The 7,897-nt window shown below is 45.7% G+C and overlaps 1 long non-coding RNA gene across 1 annotated transcript in view; it reads right to left on the bottom strand.

The window, feature by feature from the left end:
• Positions 1-5,631: 5,631 nt before the first annotated feature.
• LOC141425445 (uncharacterized) overlaps positions 5,632-7,897 on the bottom strand; it is a 142,399-nt gene continuing 140,133 nt past the window's right edge. Inside the window, exons 4-5 of the long non-coding RNA XR_012450466.1 lie at positions 7,618-7,715; positions 5,632-5,719 (exon numbers count right to left, since the gene is read on the bottom strand). This is a non-coding gene — a long non-coding RNA (uncharacterized lncRNA). The remainder of the gene's footprint in view (positions 5,720-7,617; positions 7,716-7,897) is intronic.

Here is a 7,897-nt window from a genome sequence, read left to right as displayed (position 1 = left end):
TTAAATTCCATCAACTTTCTCAGCCTAACTCTCTCTCCATCCTCGCACATGAGAAAAAGGTGAGGAGAAGGAGAGCAGAGGAGCGAGGACAGCAGTTCCCTGTGTTCAGGGTCCTTTCTCAGTCTTGACATTCCTGATCCAATGCCCCAAACCAAACGTGGACAATCTTCCAGGGCAAAGCAGGCATTTGCTACCCCCATCATCCCCAACCAGGTGTCAGGGACTGGTGGGAAGCCCGGAACCCCCACAGGTTTAGCTGATAAGTTCTAGCTCGATTTAAGCTAGCAGAAATGGATGGAGGAAAGGCATATGCAGATGTGGCAAAGATATTCCGCCTTGAGAAAATGTCATCCCCTACCAAGGAATGGGGAAGAGGGCCAAGCTGGGGAGTTTGCTGCCCCCTCAGAGTTCATGGAGAATTCGGTTCCAATATTAGTCATCTGAATGTTTTAAGAATATGACAGCTCGGCTTCCAGATGGGGAAGTGGGGACACATGGATGTGGGGGATGACTGCCAATCAGGCAATGGACAGATGTCTGGGGAGGTGAGTCCTTCCTCATTTGCCTTCTCCCAGGAAATGTGGGAGGTGGCCAGAGATGCTAACACTGAGCCCCAGGCCTGGCTGCGGGGACTGGGAAAGGGCCTCAGAGGTAAACATGGGCCAGTCTGCCTAGTGACCATGAATGCACAGTTTTCCAAAAGTCCTCACACAGCCAAATGGAAATTCATTTACATCATTTGTTGAAGTAAAGGAAAATGACATCGTACAATTTCTGCCTCTGCCACAAATGCAGTAACGTGTCTGAAAGAAAAGGGAGGCTGCCTTTTGCTCTGACTGGTGGAGCCTAAGTATTGTTTGCGAGAAGACAATTTTATCTGCCTTTAAATACTATTTGCAATTGTTTATCAGCCTCTAGGCCTAAAATGTTTAAGTTTAAAAATAGAAGGAGACAAACATGTGCTCCCAGAAAGTCAGCAAATATTTGGCTCAATATTTTCTGAGCACTCTATGTGTATGAGAAAAAGATATGAAGAGAGACAAGGTTTGGAGAGAATGACAAACAGAGAAAGATGGAAAGACAGACATACGCAATAGAAGATGAAGTCCAATGATGAGAGGTACCTAAAAGCAGGTGGAACAACAGGTCCCATGGGTGGGACTGGACAAGCAAATCAAGGGGAGAGGCAGAAGAAAGCATTCTGCTGGTCAGTGATGGGGTGGGGGAGGGAAGAGCCCATAATGGACCAGCAGAAACAGAATTATTTTGACTGGATCCATAGCTACACCTGTGGAGCAGTCTCTAGAGTCCTGTAGGAGGGACCCCTAACTAAAAATCTCTCCTTGGTATTTAATGTGATTTCGTAGACCTTTGCAGGTATTATGGTACTTTGATCTCTAAGTAACAGAATATCCAAACAATATTTGTTATCTGTCTGACAGATCCTAGAGGTAGATAGGCCGTTTCAAAGTTGGTTACAGGCCAGTCACCAAGTTCAGCTCAGATTCAAGGAGAGAGAACATGAACCTCCCATCTCTAATGGGAGTGCTGTGAAAGAATTTGAGGAGCAAAACTATGAAAATAAATGAATATTTTGCACAACTGGGTTGGGGAGGTTTGTTATCCAGCATTATTGTGGCAATGATTGACTACTATACCTTTAAAATTCCACCTTGCTAGTGGTTAGCCACTACTTTAAGTTTGGCCTTGTCTGAAGGAAATGGAACTCCAGAAAGACCATCTAAGGTGGCTTCTCTGCCCATGAAGTTGCTATTTTTCTCCTGCTCTTGTTTCCTTTCCCCCTCAAGTGCCCCCTGACTGAAGGAGGCTGCAGAAGCCCACTGGCCCTCAGCTCCCACCCTCTTAAACATTCTGGCAATTTCTTTTTGTAACTGCTGTTTTTAGACTCCTTACTGACAACACTGCACAGTACCTGGGGGCAGGGAGACCCCAACTGGTGCTTGCAAAGCCCTCTGCAGACCTCCCTGTCTTAAGATTTTCTGTTTATCCTTTTTTGTATAACACAAGTTCTGTAGCAGCATTCTCAAGCCAGGTCCAGCTCCTCTGCCAATCCCACAGGCCAGCCAATTTGGTAGGGCAATGAAACATTATCTCTTGCCTTTTCTCCAGGTGGCTTTGACACTTTCAATCTGTATCCATCAGCCACTTCAGGATGGCTCTCTACTGCTCACCTCCCCTGCCCCAGCCTCTGTGCTCACTGAGTGATCTACTCTTTTCTGCCCTGGATTCCAGGAAGCCCCTGCAGTCAATCAACACATGAGTCTTACCTACTTGCCATGTGCCAGCTCTGTCCCCCTCAGACTAGGGCTCACTGAGGACAGGACATGTCTCCCTCAGATGCGGCTCCCTGAGGATAGCAATCTGATGAGAGGTAAATAGTATTATCCATACTTTTTTACAGCTGAGGAAATCAAGGAACATGGAGATTAAGTAGCTCATCCATACTCACAAGCTCCTTAGTGCAGAGATGCCTGGAACCCAGGTCATGCACTCCCACAAGTTAGCAATTCCCAGAATGAGAGGTGTAGGATCTCTTCCTATAATCTTCCCAGCCCCCATCATCACCCCAACCCCGTGTCCTATTCTCTTGTCTTTTCCTTCCTAAGTATCAGCCTTTCCCTGATTAAATTCTTCCCCGGGATGGCCTGTGGCTCATGCAGGGCTCATGCTTATGGAAAAAAATGGAGAAACGACTCAGGAGGGGCTGGCCTTCCCTGTTTAAACACTCTTCCCGTGACACAGCTGTGAGGCCCCAAACCCAGTCTGTCTGCATGCATTTGTGTGCATCTGTGTGTGCATGTGTATGTTTGTGTTTCTGTACACGCATGCATGTGTGTACTTGCTTGGCCCTGTGTACCTGTGTGCTCATACAAGTCCCGGCTAGAAGCTGTCAACTGGCGGGGCTGGCTGGGTGTGAGTGGGATGAGTCCCGCAGCAGCCTAATCATGCCTGACAGATTGATTAGGGGAGAAGTCACTGTGTCTCTATTGCAGCAGACAGGCTGAGGTGTCTCCACTTAACCTCTCCATCACACAGGAAGGCAGGGGGTACAGGATGCACAGGGAGGAATGGAGGGCAAGCAGATCTACTGGGAGACAAGAACAAGAGTGGGCACCAAGAGTGACCTGAGTGAGCACAAGGAGGGCCTGCAAGACAAGGGAGCTGGTGGCAGAGCTGGGGCCTGTCCCCATGCTGTAGTCCAAGGAGCCCAGATGTCCAAACGTTCTGACTGGATTCAGCATGCACCATCCCCAAGCGTCCTGTGAGGAGTGGCCACTGGAGAGCCCGCATACACCCAGCCCAGTTGCAGTCCCCCAAGCCAGCTTTGTCCCATGCTAAGGACAGTTGTGAAGAACCTTGAGATAGTCAGGGGCCTTCAGACTTGGGGACAGCCTTTGGCTCTCCCTCAGGGCACTGAGTGACCAGCAATTACTCCAGTCATCAGCTGGAGGTGATGAATGTTGGACTGAAAAGCCACAGGAACTTTGAGAAGCATTAGTTCTTTTCCCTAGGTCACGCAGAGAAAGATGGGCCTAGTGGAGGGAAGGAATGCTCCCAGGTCATTTACTTGCCCATCAGAAGTGGCATCTCCTACCTGCTCAGTGCCTACCCAGTCAGGTGCCATCAGGAGGCAGGGATGAGAGTGGGCTCTGTGGCAGGCATTGTCTGGGGCCCTCTTACACCTGTGGCCTCTGTCCCAGAAGCCTCACAAAAAAGACAGAAAGAGCTTATGACAACCAGAGTCAGAGCAGCCCTGGAGAGGAAGTCACTTACTCTACCTTGGCATCCAGTTTCCCCACACGACACAGGGGTTATATAATCTAATCATACCCCATGTTTTCATCCAGTCCCTTCTATCCTGGGTCAAGAGGCCCCATTGCTTCTAATAGCCTGGTCACTAATATTCTACATCATCATAACTTCTAATTGTGAAAGCCAACGGTTGGGCATGATTGTGCACACTGATTGTCCCAGCTACTAGAGATAAGAGGTTCGTGATCCAAGGCCAACCCAGACAAAAGCCTGAGACCCTATCTGAAAAACAAACTGTAAGTAAAAGGATTAGGGTGTGGTCTAAGTGGTACAGTGCTTGCTAGCAAGCATGAGGCTCTGAGTTCAATTTAAAAAAAGAAAAAAAAGAAAAGTATAGCAGCAGGTATAATAGGCCATTAAGCCACTTATCTTTGCTGTAAGAATTATAAATGTTACTGGTTAACCAGGCTTTAATAATCTGTATATATGGTATAAACTTAAGTATTTTACTTTAGAGTGCTTGGAAATAAAACTAGACAAATCCAACATATGCTAACCGTGGTTGTTATGGAGGAATTGGAGCTGGAAGATTGTTATTTGTACTTTCTGAATCCCCTCAATTTTATAATTAGAACAATAGGTGTCCCTCTCTTAAAAGTAGGATGCTTGGTTTTAACATATGTAGGATCCCAATTTGGTAAGCAAAATATCTGAAGAATAAACTATTAGCGAAAGAGCAGCCATGTTTTGAAAATTATTAGTGATTTCTTTTCTTCTCTTTCCCTTTATATAAAGTCAGCTCCATTACTAAAGCTGGGGGCCAAGGGTGGGCATGGTGAGAAAGGGGAGAACAGAGTTTCCAGCAGACAGAAATGTCCTTCTGTTGCTCCTCCCCACCCCAAGGCAGCTGTCCAGAGACAGGATGCTCTAGCTTGGAGACCCTTGGAATGAGACACGACACGGAGTCTGTTCAGTGGTCAGCAGACCTTCATAAATCTGTTTCCTCTCCTGTGCTCCTGTCTGTGCTCCAGTATTTAGTCCTCCCAGAGGTCATGTGTGCAGGTGTGTGTCCCAGGTCTTTGAGCAGTGCCCAGTGCTTCTCAGTGGGGCACTGTGGGCACTTGCCTTACAGGGTATGCAGTGTTTTTGGATCCCCAGACACTAGGACTTCCCAAAACTCCTCCCTATATGTCCAGACCGTCCCCTCACATGAGGCTGTTGTACCCGGGCTGTGGCCCCCTGGGGGCCAACTGTAGTGACTTCATTTCTCTTGACTGATTTAAGGTGTAGGGGTTATAAATTGAATTGAGTCCTCTTCCAAATATGCCAAAGTCCTAACCCCAGGACCTAGGAATGTGACCTTATTTGGAAATAGGATCTTTGCAAATGTAATCAAGTTCATTCTGATGATGTCATTAGCGTAAGCCATAGTTCAATGTGACTGGTGTCCTTCAAAAAGGGGAACATGTGCAGAGGGAGGACAATGTGGAGAGACATAGGAAGAACCCGTTATAAAGTAATCAGAGTTACGCTGCCACAAGTCAAGGAACAGATGAGGTTATGACAGTACAAGAGGAGGAAAGAATCCTTTGCCCACACATTAGAAGGAGCATGACCCTGCTGAAGCCTTGGTGTCAGACTTCCAGCCTCCGAACTGTGAGACAATATGTTTCTATTGCTCTAAACCATTCACATGTAGCACTCTGTCATAGCAGCTCTGGGAAACTACAGCATTTGATGTCCCAGGAAACTCACACAGCATGAAAAACCATTCTGGACAACAGCATTCTAGACAAAGTCTACTTGGGAAATGCTTCCCACTAATACAAAGAGACTCAAAGGAGACAAAATAACCTACCTGGTGATGGTGTTGTGTCTGCAGGTGGCAGGTGGAGCTGCTCCAGACATCTTTGTGAACAAGAAAGACGAGGCTGACAGAATCACCCTGCAGAGGAAAAAGATGGAAAGAACTGGTGTCATTGATGATTTTTGTTAAGGAAGCTGTCAGACCTGCAACCCCTTGGCCTTGGGACTTCTTATTATATGAGATAATAAATCTACTGATCATTGAAATCATTTTGAGCTTGCATTTCTGTTTCTTAAGTTCAAATGCATCCTCAACACGAAGCATATGGTATAATCAATCAATCAACAGCCTCCCAGTCTAAGGCCCAGCAGTGGATGTGATTGAAGAAGCTTGGTAATTATTGATGACTCAGCTAAGAAGTATCCAAGCCTCCATGGATCAATATTAGGACCATGAGTCAAAGTCTCAAGAGGACATCTAAGAAGGGTACTACTGCTTCTGTCTTTTCAGTCAGTCTTAATTTTCCAGATATAGACACAGAAATGTATAGCAGCATGGGCTTCCTGGGCTGGGCGGGTTGGGGAATGGTCTCCATCCCATGCAGCAGTTCTCAAAACATGGTCTAAAGACCTCTGGGGATCGGTGACCTCAAAATTATTTTTATAATATTTTATATAATGGTGGTATACACCGGTAATCCCAACATTTAGGAAGCTAGGGCTGGAGGATTATGAGTTCAAGTCTAGCCTCTGCTACATAGTGGGATTCTGTCAAAAGAAAGAAAGAGAAAGAAAGGAAGGAAGGAAGGAAGAAAAAAGAAGGAAGAAAGGAAGAAAGGAAGGAAGAAAAGAAGGAAGGAATGAACAAACGAAGAAAGGAAGGAAGGAAGAAAGGAAGGAAGGAACGATGGAAGGGAAACAGCAAAAGAAAAAGAGAGTAATGCTACTAAGAAGATGCTGGTTGCCTTGCCCACTCTCCTTCCCTCATGAGTATGCAGTGACATATTCCAGAGGCTGCATGACATGTGCTGTCGTAACAGATTGAATGCAGGAACAGACATGAGCATCCAGCTGTCTTCTAATAAAGCTAGATGTAAAAGATAGTTCCAAAAATGTAAAACGAGACCACTGTTTTTACAAATTTATTTTGTAAAATGCAGTTATTTCTATTAAAATATAATTTGCATTAATGTGCAGTGAGTTTGCCATAAGCTTAAAATAATAAACATCTTAAAAATTTCTTAGAATGGCTGGTCTCAGTGGCTCAAACCACTCGGGAGGCAGAGATCAGAGGAATCATAGTTCAAGGCCCGTCAGAGCAAAAAGTGAGAGCCCATCTCAACCAAAAAAAAAAAAAAAATGCTGGTTGTGGTGGCATGTGTCTGTCACCCCAGCTACACGGGAAGCATACACAGAAGGATTGTGGTCCAGGCCAGCTTGGGCATAGAGTGAGACCCTTTTCAGAAAAATACTAAAGCAAAATGGCCTGGGGGCATAGCTCAGGTGGGCAAGTACCGGCTTGGGAAGCGCAAGACTCTGAGTTCAAAGCCCAGTACCTTAAAAAACTTTCTTAGTAGGCAAAAGTACCCATAACTCATAAATAAAAGCCCTTTGGAGTCCTCAGTAATATTTAACAGTGTTAAGGGGTTCAGAGACAAAAAAAAAAAAAAAAGCTGCTGAACTGCTGATCTAGGGAGACAGTGGTTGGCCCAGGGCAAGGAGGGGGGCTCTCAGACAGCTGGGACTACAGACAGACTATGGAAACCAGAAAAACCTATCAGAGTAAGAGCCAACATTGACAGGTGCCTGTAATGACCAGACCATTGGAACCTCTAACCCTGCACCATTCTCAAACCATCCATTTATCCATTGTCATCACTGCAATATAATCATAGATCAAGTGAAATAATCTTCTGTCCAACGTCTCTTAGCTAGTAAGTGTGGAAGCCCGAATTTGAGTCTGACACTAACACTGGTGTTTCTGAATCTGCGGTCATTAGCCTCTGTGGTCTCCTGAAGTCAAAACTTGAGGCTCACCCCTTCCTGGTGCTTGACCTTCAGTTCTTGTTTTGAGCCCTCTGGGCACCAATATCCTCTTCTGCAAAACTGAACTTGAAATCTCAAGGTGTGAGGATCTGTGGAAATAATGGGTGTGAGAGCTTTGTAAATAGCACTGTGAATGTGATTTTATTCTTATGCCCCTGCCTTCCTGCTGGGACTGTGAACATTAATAATACAAGCTAACTCTCAGGCTTGAACATACATACATATGGCTAGGTGAACAGTCTTCAACATGTGAACATATGGTTAGCTGACT

Source organism: Castor canadensis, chromosome 8, assembly GCF_047511655.1.
Source record: "Castor canadensis chromosome 8, mCasCan1.hap1v2, whole genome shotgun sequence".
NCBI classification, from domain to species: domain Eukaryota; kingdom Metazoa; phylum Chordata; class Mammalia; order Rodentia; family Castoridae; genus Castor; species Castor canadensis.
Note: the sequence above shows the minus strand (reverse complement) of the source record. Positions and strands in the feature narration are given on the sequence as shown.